The sequence below is a fragment of the Streptopelia decaocto genome (assembly GCF_964273445.1).
Source record: "Streptopelia decaocto genome assembly, chromosome: 2".
Taxonomy (NCBI): Eukaryota; Metazoa; Chordata; class Aves; order Columbiformes; family Columbidae; genus Streptopelia; species Streptopelia decaocto.
Genome location: NC_138655.1, coordinates 5,735,321 through 5,753,636, shown reverse-complemented (window position 1 = coordinate 5,753,636; position 18,316 = coordinate 5,735,321). Strand labels below are relative to the sequence as shown.

Here is an 18,316-nt window from a genome sequence, read left to right as displayed (position 1 = left end):
AGGCACATGTAAGAAAGCATCCTCTGTGTGAATACCTATCCCCACCATCTCATACACCCATGAGGTGTTTCAATCACTCCAGCTCCTCCTCAGTTGCTTGCCTTATGACATACACCATCTTATTCCTCTGCCAACAGCATCGGACTTACATTAGTAATATCCCCTCTTCAAGAAAAGACACTATGCTTCAGGAGCTTTCACAGAAGAAACACTACAAAATGATGCAGGTCATGATGTCCTTTAGCCTGGCAAACCGAACAAGCCTTAGCACAGGATCTCGGGGCGGGGAAATAAAATAAATTTTAAAAAATACTTGTGTCAAAGAAGAAACAAGTTCAAAAAGGGACTTTTTTTCCAGAGGTTGGGTCATCAAAGCTGAGCTACTCAGATGAAAACCCCTCCTTGACCAAAGCTGCCCAAATGCAGCAGCAAGTCCCAGATACAAGAGGCTTGGCAGAGCGAGCACAAAGAAACCCCGCAGGGCTCAGGCTGCAGCTACACAAAACCAATGCCGGTGTCCCAGCTGGAACAGTCCCTGTGCCAATCTACCCTTTCCAAAGGAAATGCCCAGTTTTTGACAACGAGAGCACTGGTGAGGCCACAGCTGGAGTGTTGTGTCCAGTTGTGGGCTCGTCAATACAAGAGAGACAAGGATATAGTGAGAAGAGTCCAGTGAATGGCCATGAAGAGGATTAAGCAACTGGAGCATCTCTCCTGTGAGGAGAGGCTGAGAGAGCCAGAGCTGTTCAGCATAAAGAAGGCTCAGGGGGATCTTATCAATGTCTATAAATACCCAAAGGGAGGGAGCAATGAAGACAGAGCCAGGCTCTTTCGGTGGTGCCCAGTCCCAGGATCAGGGCAACAGGCACAAATTGAAACACGGGAGGTTCCCTCTGAACATCAGGAAAAGCTTTTTTAGTGTGAGGGTGACCATTGACTGGCACAGGTTGGCCAGGAAAGCTGAGGAGTCTCCATCCTTGAAGATACTCAAAAGCCATCTGGACACGGTCTTGGGCAACCAGCTCTAGGTGGCCCCATTTGAACAGGGGGTTGGAACAGATGATGTCCAGAGGTGCCTTCCAACCTCAACCATTCTATGATTCTGTGATTCTGTGAAAGGAAGTGATACTCACCATTGCATTTTAGGAAAGAGCTAGAAAACCTGTTTGGAATTGGTTTTCTTTGCAATAGTACACTCTAATGTTATGGGCTCTCCTGCCCAACGTGATCAAATTGCTTTCTGCAGGATTGCCCTAGGACCATGAAGGAGAAGTGGTGGTTATAACAGTGTGTGTGCTTGTGTGTGTGTATCATGTTTACGCTTCACTGCCACAGAAGTGAAGCTTCCCTCAAAAGAAATGCATTTCTATTAATTCATGACTTTATTGCAGTTCATGTTTTCAAGTTTCTCCCTGCAAGGTGCCTTCATTTAAAAAAGAAAATGTAAATAAATCCCTTGGTTTTTTTTCCTGTTTCCTCCAGCCAGCAGGTCTTAGAACTGTGAGAACACTTGGCTCCCCAGACCAGCATGAACCTTTAGAAATACTCAGTAAGCTAAGTGGATGAACCTTTATTTTCAAGCTGCTCATCAACTTTCCTTTTAGCTTTAAAATTCAATGCTCTGCTGTAGGAATTGTAAATGAATCCTTTGCCCTCTGTCTCCACCTTTGTATCTAATAACAGCTCAGAGCATTGCTTCCCAATATCTCCATGTGAAAATAGAAAATCCAAAAAAAAAAGAGAAGCAATTAAGCTTGGCTCAAGCAGATTAATTTTCTTTGATTAATTTAAGGTTGTGTGTGCACACGTGCTTGTGTACACATTAAGGGATTATTTCCTTCCCTCCCAGCACACCCTTCCTTCCTGAAGTACTGAAGCCGAAGTCTCCCAATGAGATGTCAGATGAGAAAACACACACGGCTGGCGTGCAAAATACTATGGAAAGGAGTGTTTAAAAACAGTCCCCTCTCATCAGAGAGAACAGCTTGGTTTGACAGGCAGTTTTACTCCTTCCTGACACAGAAAACATCTCGTGGACCATACGGATTTTGCTTTAATATTTTCATCCATGAGCAGAGGAAAAGACATGTGTACAGGGTCCCATTTCTGCAGATTCAGCTCACTCACACAGATGGCGTATAAAAGCTGAGACTGCTCACACCACTGCTGCGAGAGTGAATCATTACTGGCTTCAGCACACAGGAGCTCTCGATCGGAAGATACAGTCGCTCAGAAGAAAGTCATGGCCATATCTCCATCTTCCAAAGATTCAGATACGAGATAAACAGTATTTCAGAAAATTACAAGTTTAATGCAAACAGCGTGTTTACATAAAAAATGTGGAAGCGTAAACTCTGGCTGTCAGGGGAAAAAGACCCACAAACACATAGCAAACTCATTCTAATTAAAAGTTAAATCCTTAAAAAGTACTTTAATAAGCCAACAGAATGCTGCTTTTTCCCCCTCTCTCTCTTCCCTTTCCTGCATATTTACCTACACATGTCCCCTATGGGAAGTATCCTTGGGTGCCAACATTAACCTGCAATCCTTGATAGTCACAAAAGAAAGGAAAGACACAGTCTTGGCCACGTACCAATGAAGAGGCACAGGAACACTCTTGGTTTGTCTCTAGGACCTTCTCTAAGTGATTATTGTACCAAGGGGGAAAATGTTGCCCAACACATTTGGAAGGCAGAGGATTAGGATGATATAAGCCACTAAGAAAGGTGATTGGAAAGCCTTGCTTTTTCACTGCTGGCCTTTAGCCAAGCCTTTTAGGACCTCCGTGAATTCATTTTTGAGTTGGAAAAGCTGCTTCACAGCCTGGCTGATAGGTGATGCTCATTGACACACAAAAAAATACATCGGAATAATAGACCAGAATTTTTATAGTGTCTTTCAGGATCTCAAAACTCTCAAGGAGGAAGAATGAATGTTACTAACAGGAACACAACCACTATTCCACAAGAAAAACATCATTTACCATTACCTGCCAGGTGCATGTCACCCAAAGGAGCAGCTTGGAAACGAACGCCACATTATTAACATTTCACGTTATTTATTATGCTCATATTAAGAGACAGTAAGTCAATCTTGCTACTTCAAGTTTCCGTGTAAGCACTCGCAACTCATCGTCCCACCTGTACATTAAGAGTCCTGAGTCGTGGCTAATTACATTTCCACACTCAACTCCCTGTTTGCCACTGTGAAAGTTTAATTTTGGAAAGCCGTATACAAATACATGTTTAATCTCAGTGGAAACGCATCTTCCAAGATTGTTTACTCTCCTCACTCAAATTAGAGTTGATTTTAAAGAACGGGCTGCATAGGAAGGCAGGGTGTTTGTGCCCATCTTTACCGTGGGAGGTGGAGAAATTTCCATTGTCTATTTGCTCTTAATCTTGATGTTGAATGCCCAGCTGATGCAGATGTGTTGGGCCCTGCTGTTTGCTGCAGCTGGGAACCTGGCTCAAGACAAACACCTCCAAGTGCCGTGACTTCACACAAAACAAGTAGGTCAACAAAATTCAAGGCAAGAGATGCCCAGATGAGTAAATACATCCTCACAAAAGAGGTAAAAGAGATCTTCATGCCCAGCAAAGCATCGGCTCTACTGTGGTAGGGGAATTTCAGTCAATCAACCATTTTTTATGCTGTTAGAGCTGTTCCAAAACAGTAGTTTCACTCATCTGTGAACTGGGAGAGCCGTGGTCTGAGAAGGGAGCAGCAACACTGATGTGTCTAGATAATGTCCATCATGTGCTTTGATGGAGAAAAGCCAAAGACCAAGAGCCCAATCCGGAGCTGCTGCAGTGAAAGTCTTGCAGAATGATTCAGTTTTCCTGTGTTCACCAAATCTAAAGTGCTGATTAAAATGCCTGCCCAGGCCAGCTTTACTTTTAATTGCCCTAAAAGAGCAATGAAAGGACCAGTCAGTCTGTCAATTTCTGAGCTTACAAATTATGCAGATGGATGAAAGTTCAGAATGGAGAAAGACAAAAAAACCTGCACTACAGAGCAAACTGAACCTGCCTATCTCCAAACAAGCAAGTTCCCTGTCCCTCCTTTCACGCTGCATTTCAGGCCAGCAACAGTTTTATCAGTTTTTATTTGGGGTTCATTCAGCTGTTCAGAGGAGCTGGCAGATAATATGTGGCATCCTGTTAAAACAACAGGTTCCTTCATTTTTTTTATGTATCCCTTCCAATATGTGAACCTAAACACTGCTTCTGTTTCCCCTCTTCCCACTTATTCTCCCTCATGTAGACCAGTTTCTTTTCATTTTCCAAACCACTCATGCAAATTATTTACACACAGAGATATCGCACTGGTTACATTTGTTCGTCCATTACGAGGTCCTGCACTATTTTCACAGCTGAATACATCCATACAAAAGATATTGCTATGAATATAAAAACTGTGTTCACTGTCACTCTCTTCATGAAAATGCTGAATGGTTATTTAACAGCACAAGAGCCTCGTAGATATTTGCATAAAATCTTCTGTATGTGTTTTGGATCTGCTGCTCCTCACACCAAACCTGACCGTCTTAACTCGGAATAACATCCTCGTGTTCATTCATCATTATACTGACAAAATACTGAGCCAAGTCCATCCCCTGCATAATTTAATTGCAGTCAATAGTAACAGAGCACAGAGGTATACAAATATTTGTATTGTAACATGTTCAAATTATATGAATATTTCACCTTGCCAACCCCTGCTAGTCCTGTCCTCGAAGGTGCCCTTATACTCAGAGCCTGCTGATCCAAAACCCTGATGGACCAGAAGAGTTCAGCTCCTCTTTGGGTCAAGGCCCTTGGACAGGGATGAATAAAAAATACAGAAAAAGACATGAACAAACTAGTGGTGCTTCCTGCAAGTACCAACAACCCAGAGACCTTCTGCTTACATACGGGCACAGACCTGAAAACTGGGAAGTTGCAGAGGACGGGACAACTGAACATGAATACAGGCTGGTGAAAGAGGCAATTGCCTTCAGAAGACCTCTGAGCTGCCTGATTCCTGGCCGGCTTCCCATTCCCAAATATTTTACAATTGAATTAAGGACACTTCACTCGCTCCAAAAGCAATTAAAAAAGAAAAACACATTTAAAATATAGTTCTAGCAACAATAAGCAATTAGTCTTCGATAATTGTCTGTGTCTTCCTATTTAATCACTCTTTTGCAGTGGCCAGTATGCTGATGACAGATCCCGACTGGTCCGATTATCGCTCTTGCCAAATTGTTTCGAGTTTCTGTCTGTGCTTAACTCTGTGACGACAATGGACCGAGGATGCTGCAGCATCCCCAGAGGACTCGCTTGCAAAAGGACTTCTCAACGTTGTTCATTCGGATTGAGCAAGCTTTCTTCCTCCAAATCAGTATAATGTTTATGTCCAATTTTGATCTCCAAATCTATCCTGGGCAGACACCTGATCAGCATTCGGTTTCAGTTCTACTCGATCTTGTCTATAAACATTTAGACATAGTACAATCTTCTTCAATTAACTCTAAGTACCAGGGTCACGCTAGCTGAAAAGACAAGCATGAACGTGACTAGTGCTCTGAGGTTTGACTGTTTCCAGCTTTTACTCGGGATCTTAAGTCCAGCACAGAGCAACAAAGATGCAGAAGGGAGTGGAGCATCTCCCGTGTGAGGAAAGGCTGAGGGAGCTGGGGCTCTGGAGCTGGACAAGAGGAGACTGAGGGGTGACCTCATTCATGGTTACAGATATATAAAGGGTGAGTGTCAGGAGGATGGAGCCAGGCTCTTCTCGGTGACAACCAATGATAGGACAAGGGGTTCAAACTGGAACACAAAAGGTTCCACTTAAATTTGAGAAGAAACTTCTTCCCAGTGAGGGTGGCAGAGCCTGGCCCAGGCTGCCCAGGGAGGCTGTGGAGTCTCCTTCTCTGCAGACATTCCAACCCGCCTGGACACCTTCCTGTGTAACCTCATCTGGGTGTTCCTGCTCCATGGGGGGATTGCACTGGATGAGCTTTCCAGGTCCCTTCCAACCCCTGATATTCTGTGATTCTGTGATTCTGTGATTAAAACAGCAAACTTGAATGCACATTAACTACAGATTTATTTAAGAAATGAGTTGTCCAGTGCAACTCTTCTGGTTTTGGTGGGAGTTATTTGATTTTGCACATGCCTTCTATGATAGACATATTTCCTACCATGTGAAATTGCTGGCACGTGGCTGGTACTTGTGTGTCTCATTTCTCCTCTGGCAGCCGAGATAACCTGTCATTTGGTGATTAGACCAACTTGGTATCAAAGCGAAAATCACTTCAGAGTTTGTACTGCTTGTGTCCAGTCCCAATCTAAATGCTCAAAGGCAGACCCCAAACATTTTAAATTCTCAAAGCTATGTGTTTCCCAGTGAGCCTGAGTTATTTTAAAATATTCCATGGCATAGACCCAGCTTGCTTAAATAGTCTCATTTCTGAATGTGGGACAACCCCTTTTTATCTATTTATCACAAGTGGATTTGCAGGCTTCTTTTGATTATCTGCTACACAGCCAGAAGGTCAGGCTGGAATACACTGTATGCGTATGTTTTGAAACGTCACTATTACAGGATTTGCACATTATTTTAGGTTATTGAAAACTTTATTTCTACAGCTTGTTTGTGGCAGGACTATTTTCAGAGCATTCTTACCCTCTGTTGTGGAAAAAAAAAATGAAAGGAAAAAAGGAAATTTAAAAAGTCCTATATTACATTTGAACAAAACTAATCCATACTAGGATATATCACATAACACTATTTTTTGTATAGTGGCAGCTTTGTGCAAAACCGCTGCAGGTCATGAAAAAAGTGGCTTAACCTACAGCTTACTGAAAGAAAATCAACTTATTCCTCACTGGATGCATAATGAGACTTGAAATTTTCTTCTTCTTTCTGTGATTCTGCAATGATGGATGTGAGACAAACCTTTCCCTCTGAAGAGGAGATTTTCAAAGGTCTCATGTAACCTTTGTGAAAGTTTCTGACTTGTGGCTGAAAAGTTAATGGTAAAAAAAGAGTCTGTAGCTCTTATGTGCTGGTTTGGGAGTCTCTCTGATCTCAAAGCAGGTTTAGTCTAGAGACTAAGTAGACAGGAGACCTCTAGGGAGTGTTATCTGCTCCAGAAATCAGTGATAAGGACGGTGATTGTGGCACATCCCCAGTGGAGATCGTAGTGAACCAGCACATGATCACAGAAGAAGTGATACCTAATTCACAGCAGAGACACAAATCTAGGCTCCTGTCCTCAATTCTGTGCACGCAAAATCAAATATGTGGATTTCACCACACATTCTACTTACCTAAACTCTCCCTGAATACGGCAATATAGAAGTGTAAACCTTTTTCTGGATTTTCTGTTTCAAGTGGAAACAGTATTGTCCCCATTCAACAGACACATAGTGGTGCTCTGGACTCTTACATAGATAAGGGATCACACCTAACAGGTAGCTATGTTTAAAACTCCTAGTTAAATTAATCCTCTGCATAGTATAATTGGCATATTTGAGGAGTATTTGGGGCTGCTGTATGATGAGGTATGTGATGTACTGTCTGAAGCAGAAGGAACTCAAATGTAGTTGAGAAGAGAGCTGAGGTTATCTCCACATGCACATGTATAGAGACATGGGGGCACGATGCTTTAAGAAAGCAAAAAAAAGCGATACTTATTATGTAAAGAAAAACTACAGGTACATGACCCATTTTCCATGCTTGTCTTAAAAAAAGGAACTGTGAAATATTGCACGAGATGTCCAGGCCATAATAATTTTTGTATCCTTGTAGAGCAGCCAAAGGCTGGTACAAGATAATATATAACCTTCTATTAACAGGCAGGTAGATGATTTACCATGTTGCAGCAACTGTGCAAACATGGGCACTAGGACACTGAGCATCACGGGTCTCCTTTAGCCCAACCATGATTGAAGTGCAATGAGCTGAGCTAAATGAGAGATATTAAGCAACTCCAGGTACCAACGCTGTATCGCAGCACTTTATGTACAGGGAAGGTGTGACGTGTTGTTACCAGATTACACGTGGCTAATGTCTACAGATCAGAGTTGCTCAAAAGCAGAGGTGCACATTAAAACGGACAGATTCTTAATGAAGGTTCTTTGCATTTCAGTCACATTATATTTCAGCCTAATGACTCCAAGTTGTTTTACCTACCAGTGGACTGAGTTAAATTTGTACTATTTTCCGTAGGTATGGTTAGTCCATTCTGCCACTTTTGTGTTAAGACATGAGACAGTAATCTAGGTAGATGTGACTAGGAAACTATCAAGCCCTACTATGGTGCTGTGACTTCTTAATTCTGATTGTAACCTCTTCTACACCATGGCCTGTCTCAAAATCCCATTTGAGTCCACAACAGAAGGTTTATGTAGATGGAAGCTTTCGGTCATTCTCTGTGACACAAATCCATATTCTTCCTTGTTAGACAGGATATGAACACACAAATAACAACCAAACTTACTGAGATCAAGAAATATTTAAGCTTAGAATCATGAATCCAAACAATTTTTGGCCTCTCAGATCATTCTGTTAATAATTTATTATTAATACTTGCTAAAACTGAACATGCTCAAAACCTAGCTCCTGAATTTTTCATGAAGTCCTTTACTTTCCATACCTGTCTTAATTTCAGAAATAAAATCAGACACCTTTCTGCCAGTCTTGGCTTTCTCTTTGACTTGATCTCCTCTCATGACTCACACCTCCAGTCTGTGATTAAATCCTGATGCCACTTTCTACAAAGCTTCTCCAAATTTGACCTTTTCGCTCTGCCTACATTGCCAAACCCTTGTCTAAGATCTAATTGGATGAGAAGACTTAACAGTTAAAGTCTCTTCATCTCTGCTTTTGACACCTTCAGATAAATGCCTTTTTAACCTACTGAAGACCTTGCTTCAAAGATCTTCCTGTAGGTCTATGACCTGGTTATGTCTACAGACATCATTCACAGCTTGTCTACTTCCTAGCTGTAGTTGTAGAGCTCAGCCTGGGCTAAATCCCCACAGACTGACCCAACTTTTCCCGTGCAAACTGAAACCTTTTTGCTCAGGTCACACAATAATACCCACAGAAACCTGCTACCTGATTACTACAGAGGTGGCAAGTTGTGGTCATTGCTACCCATGGGCTACAACATCGGTGCAAAACTACTTCCCTCCTGTTAGACTGTGTTACCCTATTTTCCCCTATTCTACTTCCCTGCTAATCATTTTCCTCCATATAACGTATATACTTCTATAGCACATATATAAAATACATATACATATATATACACACTTATATGTATATATAATACTAGACAAGAGGCTCTTAAGGACAATAATTACTTGTGTTCCTAAGAGCTTAGCAGAAGAATTTGTGTAGCATCTAGAACTATGCAGACCTATTTTCTTGGGATGCCCATCCAGCACTGCTAGAGAAACAGACACAATAGAAAAAATCACCTTAAATAAAATTATTATTATTATTATTAATAATAATAATAAATACATACATACATATATATATACACACACTTATCAAATTTCAAGGCTGTTTGGTGAGGTAAGGAAGTGAGCACTGTACCAGTTTTCCAAATGGGGACACTGAGACATTTTGGGAAGGAGTTAACCTGTCCTGTGAAGAACAGTCGGGAGCTTTTCCTGAGCAGAAATGGATGCCTTAGCTACCCAGTAGAATTGAGAGGGGAAGCTGACTCCCAGGAGACAGAGAAAAACATTTTAATTGGAAGCTTTCAAAATCCCTGTGCTGGCTCATTGAGGCACCAACTCCTTACACTAAACCAAATGTAAAACCTGAGGATTTCTAGGACATGCAGGAAGGGAGAGAGAGGCTAAAAGGAAACTCAACCGTAAGAAAAATTAAATAGAAATAAAAATAATGCTATTTAAAGGAGAACTCTTTGATAACAGAGTTAAAGTAAGCACTCAGAAGCCCTTCCTTCCCCATCATTACATTTTGAAGGAACAGAGAACTCAGTGGAATGGTGAACTTCAGAGAGGATGAAGAATTCAAGTTTAAACAAGGAGAGAAGAAAGAAACACCCAGTTCAGCTAGAGAAAGTAAAGAATTAAATCCTTTCCATACCCAGGGCTGCGAGCCATGCCTTGGGCTTCACCTGTCAAGAGGTGCAAAGCATTCCTGCAAACCCTTCTCCTTCTAATTGACCATTCGGGTGGCAAAACCCTTCCTTGCTCAAAACCCGCAACTGTGCTCCAGCCCGCCGAGCCGCTGGAAAAATAAGCAATGAGCAGGTGTCAAATTCTGTCCTTTTATCTTCGGCTTTTAAAAGACAGACACAATTATGTGCAAATCAGCGTAGTGCGGCAGCTGATTAGGTCTCTTTTCTAAGAATTATTTGCACAAGGCTCTGTGTGCAGACTGGCCAGGGCTATCAGCTCATCTACAGAATCAGTATTGTGTCTGCTCTACCTTCTAGAGACCCACAGATGGAAAAGCAGAGAAATTATTAACTCCTCACCCTCCACGGCAGGCAAAGCAGAACTGCATTGTCTGACAGGCTCTCACAGATCCAATCTTTTAATGGTCTATGTATTTTGAGATTACCTGTGTACGTTTGATACACATCAGTGTATTGTCTAAGAAATGAAGAGAGGTTGTAAAGCATAAGAAGTTGACAAAGCTGACAAAATCGAAGCTAAGAGTCCTCAAAATTCAATGTACGGAAAGACCTGATGGCTTCCTTAGTCATACCTCTGAAGTCATGCATCGTTTTGTGGATTTACAGGTGAAGCGATACTGATTGCACCTTGTTCCTTCCTACAAAACACAAACAAAAAAATCCTCCCAAACCCTATCACCTCTATACCTACAGGGATCAGATTTTTAGCTTTATAAAAATCCATTGATTTGCATTGCCTGGGGATCTGTCAAAAGTATTTAATGGAGTTTTTATTCGGTGGTACAGCAAAACTAAGTTGTTGGGTTTTTTTTAATCAACAACAACAAAAAAAGGAAGCGAAGAGAAAAATAGCTTTTGCTGTTTTGAGCTGATGCAAGAAATGAAGGTACACATTTCATATGAAAAAGCAACTTTCCTTGCAGTCTTAATACAAAGACTGAGGGTGCATGTCATGTGGTCCTGGTAGCAACCCCAGTCCCAGAAGCAGTTCTTGCAAAGCAACAGCCTTGGGAGGGCAGTATTTAAAAAATGTGATGCCCTTTACATCATTCATAGAATCATCAAATCATTTTGGGTGGAAAAGACCTTTAAGACCATCAAGTCCAAACGTTCACCTAACACTGCCAAGTCCACCTCTAAACCATGTCCCTAAGAACCTCATTTATGTGTCTTTTAAACCCCTCCAGGGATGGTGACTCCACCACTGATTTATCACCCTTACATCCAAATTCAGAGAGGTTTTGTGTGTATCCACACTATGTAAAACAAGAGAGGAGAGAGGATCATTGTGTCCTGATCCTTTCTAAACTCCTAAAGAAGTAAAAGTTTTCTGTCCAAGGGCAATTTTTTGCTGAAGTTTTCAGGTCTCTAGCAAGAGTTTGGGTATGTTTTTCCATAAATATTTTTGAGTAAGAGAGTGAAGAAAAGCTTTTGAGCCAGTTGGAAACTGTATGAAGCAAACAGTGGCATATAATCAAAACTGTTCCCAAGAGCATTTGCGATTTCAGCAAGCACAGGGCATTAGGACTTAACCACTCTATTATGTGGTTTGTCTTTTCCAGCATTAATTTGTGAAAAAGTCTATATTTTATGCACTTGCAATCCAAACAAAAGAACAAATTAAAAGAACTAAGCACACAAACCATGCTGGGCAACAGAGTGTCACAGCCAAATGCTGCCAGTAATCTATATTCACATTGTATTACATGAACTGACCCAGAATTAACTATGGCTGCCCTCTTCTGGAAAATTCTCTGAAACAAATGAAGTTCTCTCTCATCCATTTCCATTAATGGCATTAGCATGCTTAGTGGCAAGACCACAGGAGAACATGACAACTGGATGAACAGCTACGGGGAAGCAGTAACAAGCAACAATAGAATTTAACTGTTTTTCCATAGAGGTCCTAAAGAGATATTATAGTCCCCCTTGTAAACCAGGGAGTACAATTGAGCTCACTAGGAGAATACAAACTGTGGCTCCCTGCTTAAAGTTTCAGAAGGGATGCCAGATGTCAGGATGGGAGTAAGAAGAAAAACAACTTGCAGTCACCTCCTAGAAGATCTTCACATTCAGAGACTTGACCACGAGCTTTAGGAAAGTTCAGTTGTGAATCTTGGTTCCCTTTTGGTTCACTTGTCAAACGTGCAACATGAGCCCCTGTGCTCTAAGAGGGGACTCCAAGAGAGGACAGCATGGGGGAGATGACAGCCACTTGCATGGGGACAAGCAAAGGGCATCCAGCTTGACCTGGCATAGCTGATTCAAATAAAAGATGCTTTCAAGGAAGGAAGAAGGTGCATCGAATCTTCATAGATGTTAGTAGGAGTCAACAAACTGCTCTGACCCATATTGCCAGACAATAGTTCTGGAATATCATACAGGTGGCTTCAGCCTCCAGCCCATAGCTATATAACCACCTATTAGTATACCATTCATGGGCCTCTTCTCTGAAGAGATTTCTCGCTTGAGCCCGCTCAGTAAGAATCTCTTAAAATCCTTTATTGAGAAATGACAGGCATCACAAGATGGTAATTTGGGAAGATCACTGGCCAAATACCAGTTATTATTTCTGCTATTAAAGTATCACTGATATTCCTGAGACACATCTAGTGATAAAAGCACATAGAGTAGAAGCAAGATGAGATTTCATGAGATTTAAGTACCAAATTGGTCAATAGAGTATCCCTGATCAAAACAAATGAATCAAAAAACAGAGGTGAAAAATTGTTTACCTTCATGAGAGGTGTGACTTTGAAAGGGTTCTAAAAATAGCATCAATCTTAAACATCTATCAGAGCAGGATAATCCGTTAAAGTGAAGCATCTCATTCAAAAACATCAAAAAGCATTCAAAGTCTATAAAGTTAAATTCAAGCATTTTAGAAACTCAGGAGTTTCTGAAGATGTAGAACTTTGCTATCTTTTCTTCTTTGTTTTCATCTCTCTCCATGTTGTTCCTGACCATTTCTTAATGTCCCTTGCATTTGCCTCTGACAGCAACCACAATGTGAAAACAGGCAAAATCTCCATCCTTAAATAATCACTTTGTCCCATAAAGACCAGTGAAATCTCCACATATGCAAAGAGCCCTTTCAGATGCCACATTCAATCTGCCTCAATGAAGAGCAGCTGTAATAGAAAGCAGATGTTCCACAAGGAGTTTGCCAGCTGTTGAAGTGACATGGAGATGTTGAGCACAATAAACTCCAAACATTCGACCTTTCAGTATAAATGGAACTCACTCCCTGTCTTAAAAACATTGAGCCATGATATTTGTTACTATAAAATGCAACAAATTTAACATTATTCTCAGGTTTCTTATGCAAGTACAGAAGCAACAAACCCATGAAACACTGAAAAATTATAAAAAAGTAGTGGAGAATTGTCTTTGATGGGAAAGGTCAGTTCCAGTTGTTTTTAATGACCTGAATCATATAAAACTCAACCGTAGCATCCATCCTTTTGTTTTCCCACTTCTATTTGTAGCTAGGCTCCATTCTTGACATAGGTGGTAGAGAAACCAACAAGGAGAGGTGTGTGGCTGGACCTTGTACTAACAAAGAAAGAAGGACTGGTTTGGAATGTGAAGGATGGGGCAGCTGTGGCTGCAGTGACCATGAAATGGTGGAGTTCAGGATCCTGCATGGAGGAAGCAGAGAAATAGGCAGGATTACAAACCTGGACTTCAAGAGAGCTAACATTGGCCTCTTCAAGGTCCTACTTGGAGGAATCCCATGCATTAGGGCTCTAGAATGTAGGGGGGTCCAAGAGAACTGGTTAATATTCAAGCATTGCTTCCTCCAAGCTCAAGATGTATGCACATGTGCAGGATGTAAAGCAAAGGGAGTAGGAGGCTTACATGGATAAGCAAGGAGATTCTGCCAAATTCAAATGGAAGAAAGAAGTTTATGGAATGTGGAAAAAGGGTTGGACTGCTTGGGAGGAATATAGGAATGTTGTTAGCGTACGTAGGGATGCAGTGAGGAAAGCTAAGGTCCACTTGGAATTAAATCTGGCAAGGGATGTCAAGGACATCAAGAAGGGCTTCTTCAAGTGCATCAGCAGCAAAAGGAAGAGTAAGGAAAATGTGGCCCTGCTGCTGAATGAGGTGGGTGCCCTGGTGATGGAGCATACAGAGAAGGTGAAGCTACTGAATGCCTTGTTTGCTTCTGTCTTTATTGCTAAGGCTGAAGAGTAGACTGGGAGGGGATCTTATCAATGCTTATAAATATCTTAAGGGCAGGTGTCAAGAAGATGGGGTCAGACTCTTTTCAGTGGTGACCAACCATACGATTACGGGGAATGGGCACAGACTGAAACATGGGAACTTCCATGTGAATATGAGGGGAAACTTTTTTCCTTTGAGGTGCCTGAGCCCTGGAACAGGCTGCCCAGAGAGGTTGTGGAGTCTCCTTCTCTGGAGACATTCAAACCCACCTGGACACATTCCTGTGTGATCTGCTCTGGTGAACCTGCTTTAGCAGGTGGGTTGGACTGGATGATCGCCAGAGGTCCCTTCCAAACACAACCGTTCTGTGATTCTGTGATTTACTTTGCAGAGCGTGGCAAACTCAAGTAAAAAGTGCTTTCTAAGAGCAAATGTCCATTTCCTCTGACACTTTTCTTTGAGATCTAATTTAAATTAGTATAACTATCTTCTCTCTAAAAAGGAGGAAAAAAAAAACACCTAATAAACCTGTTAATTACTTGAAAATTGGGCAAGCTTGACCTGCTCTTATTGAAGTATTTGTCTAAGAAAAAAAAGCCAGTATCTGCCACAGTGTGCCAACACTTCTTGAAGGGGGCCACTAGCTGGAACTGAATATTGTCCCACACCAAAGAACAACTGTCAGTAAAGACCAACAGGACATCTACTGGCACTCACAAATTTTATTTATTTTTAACATCTCGAAGTCATTCAGCAGCAGGACTGCTGTCTTTACCTTCCCAAAACAACTCACTAAACAAGTGAGTTAACCAAGTATATTCTGCTAAAGAGAAAACATGGTTTAAGGAGTTCAGAAAAGTGAGAATGAGGATAAAAATTAACAGAGCTGTCAACCCCTTTCCAACCTAGGAGCATGCCTGTGGTTCCTAAAATGTGAGCTGTAGTTTGGTTAATAGAATACAAGCTGTAGTTATGTCTTCTTTGAGTAAACAGTAATTAACCTGATCAAAAATCCATGGAGATGCTTTCTGATAGCGATCTATTGGGATAATTTCTAATATTTCTTTCTTGCCTACATTTTGATGGTCTAGAAGGGAAGGATCTTCCAGCTCTCTGACACATAAGATAACTGTAATTAATATACATGACCTGTGTACTCTTGCTGTGTGGCTTGGGCATTTAGGCCTCCTGCATTTATTTTAAATTTGGTATTAGGACCTTGCTGAACTCATGATATGTATAATTATCCATGTATACATCCATTAAGTTTACAGAGAAATATATGTAGTCACTCACTCCAGCTATCAGGTTCATAGTTAAGATAGCTAATTGATTCACTGTTATTTGCCAGTAGCAATCTACATGTATAGGTACATCATATACTTTTTACCATGTCAGCTTTCTTTTGCCCATCGACCCACTCATTTGAAAATTACTGTAGCATTTCAAATATTGGGCCTTTTCATATATGTCTTGTCCATCCCTGTCCACAGTTTAGTACAGAACTTTCTTCAAATTATGCCTCTCCAGAAGGATTCCATCCTTTGCCAGTAGCAGCTTTTCTGTGCCTAAAAGTATGAGGTCTAGTTATATCTGGAATATTTCTATTTGACACTGAGATGAAAAAAAGGCTACGTTTACTCAGTCAGCTTTTCCCCTGCAAATGCAGTATTTAACACACTTATTTTTCTCATGCATTGTGAATCCATGGAATCACAATAACCCCAACAATATATCTAAACATCTGACAGAAATCATGGCAAAATCTCTTTCTTTTCTTGCAGCCCACTGAAATATTTTCACAAATCTTTGCTCTGTGATCTGATGTGCCTGTTAATAACACTGAGCAACAATTTACTTTACCTGGACCTATCACCCTATCAAAACAGTCCTAAATTGCATCTGGGCAGGAACAACCCCAGGTTCCAGTTTGGGGAACGAGCTGTTGGAGAGCAGTGTAGGGGAAAGGGACCTGGGGGTGCTGGGGACAGCAGGGTGACCATGAGCCAGCACTGGGCCCTTGTGGCCAGGAAGCCAATGGTACCTGGGGTGGGTTAGAAGGGGGTGGTCAGTAGGTCAGAGAGGCTCTCCTGCCCCTCTACTCTGCCCTGGGGAGACCACATCTGGAATATTGTGTCCAGTTGTGGCCCCTCAGTTCCAGCAGGACAGGGAACTGCTGGAGAGAGTCCAGCGCAGGGCAACAAAGATGCTGAAGGGAGTGGAGCATCTCCCGTGTGAGGAAAGGCTGAGGGAGCTGGGGCTCTGGAGCTGGAGAAGAGGAGACTGAGGGGTGACCTCATTCATGGTTACAGATATATAAAGGGTGAGTGTCAGGAGGATGGAGCCAGGCTCTTCTCGGTGACAACCAATGATAGGACAAGGGGTAATGGGTTCAAACTGGAACACAGGAGGTTCCACTTAAATTTGAGAAGAAACTTCTTCCCGGTGAGGGTGGCAGAGCCTGGCCCAGGCTGCCCAGGGAGGTTGTGGAGTCTCCTTCTGTGCAGACATTCCAACCCCCTGGACACCTTCCTGTGTAACCTCATCTGGGTGTTCCTGCTCCATGGGGGGATTGCACTGGATGAGCTTTCCAGGTCCCTTCCAATCCCTGATATTCTGGGATTCTGTGATTCTGTGAAATATTTGAATCCTGTATGAGAATTTGCACTGTGTGGGACCGGGGACTGTAATCTTCCCTTGGATTATTTGCAAGCATGTCTCTTTATTGCTTGGCCATAGTGTGAATTGCCATCAAAGCAAGTAAACACCATTTCCCTGACTGCCCACTCGCCGAGCCCTGCGTAGAATACAAGTATGACACAGACTTTATTGAAAGCCCTGGAAAACCACCTCCCACCTTCAGCTCTGACAGCTGAGCAACTTCTGTGGGCAGCCACACGAATGGCCTCTTCTGTTGAGATTTCCAAGGGTGAACATTACAGCTGTTAATTAATAAAATAGCTGATGTTTGTTGTTTATACTAATGAGCAGAGTTGGTATTAGGATCGCTACTTTTCAAGTCACTGTATCACCTTGCAGAAAGAGACCTGTATCAAAGAAGATAACAGTGATTAGAGTAAATGAGTCCTAAGACTTCTGAAATGGTTATTATCCAAAAAGATCACTTGAGTTAGGGGGAGAGAAAAATTCCTAAAGATTTGTTCACTTGTCTGTTTGGTTTCTCTTCTATTTCTTCTCTTTACTTTCACTACATAATTGCCACTTTTTCAAAAAAAATGGCAGCACCAAAACAGATGCCTCAGAAAAAAAGTTCCCTACTTAAAGCTGATATCACATATGTAGTACACCAAAAATCAGTGATCACTACACATTAGACACTTAATGTGCTCAAAGAAAAAAAAAACACTGAAAAGGGATTAACCAAAATAGTAAAATAGCCTGGTTTTATTTCCCAGACCATCATTCTGGTCGCATTGCACTGTCTTTGGATCCTGTCCCTGACTGCCTATTGTCCACTTCAAAAAAAGTCACAGTTGCTACTTCTGATGGTCCTTAGAGCTGTGTCCCCATCTCCATCCACGACCACGGCCTTGTTAAATCTCACACTCTGCTCTGCCATCGAGGCTGGTCTCAAATGCTCTTTCATCTCCAGCTGTCTCCTAAAATGCCAATTATACATGTGATGGCCTCGCCAAATAAGACTAGTGGGTAGCAATGTGACCTTACTTCCCGTGACACTTGCAGAACAACACTTTTGGGGACAATACTAGAAGATAATGGCTTGGGAGGTGACCAGAAGACATGGCCACGTCTTCTGGTCATTGTATAGACTAGAGTTTTCCCAGACCACCTCTCTCCAGGCTTGCAGGTCGAGCACTTTGCTCACTTGTTGCACCTTCCTCAACTTCACCGGGGCAGCAGAGATCTCTGTTGTGTGCATAGTAGTGATAACACTATGGTGTTCAGATCCCACCACATCCAGGTGCTGCCGCATCACACTTTCATCACCACAAT

General features: G+C 41.9%; 1 protein-coding gene across 3 annotated transcripts in view; it reads right to left on the bottom strand.

Moving 5' to 3' along the window:
- TRAPPC9 (trafficking protein particle complex subunit 9) overlaps positions 1 to 18,316 on the bottom strand; it is a 517,306-nt gene that overhangs the window by 11,771 nt on the left and 487,219 nt on the right. The window lies entirely within an intron of this gene.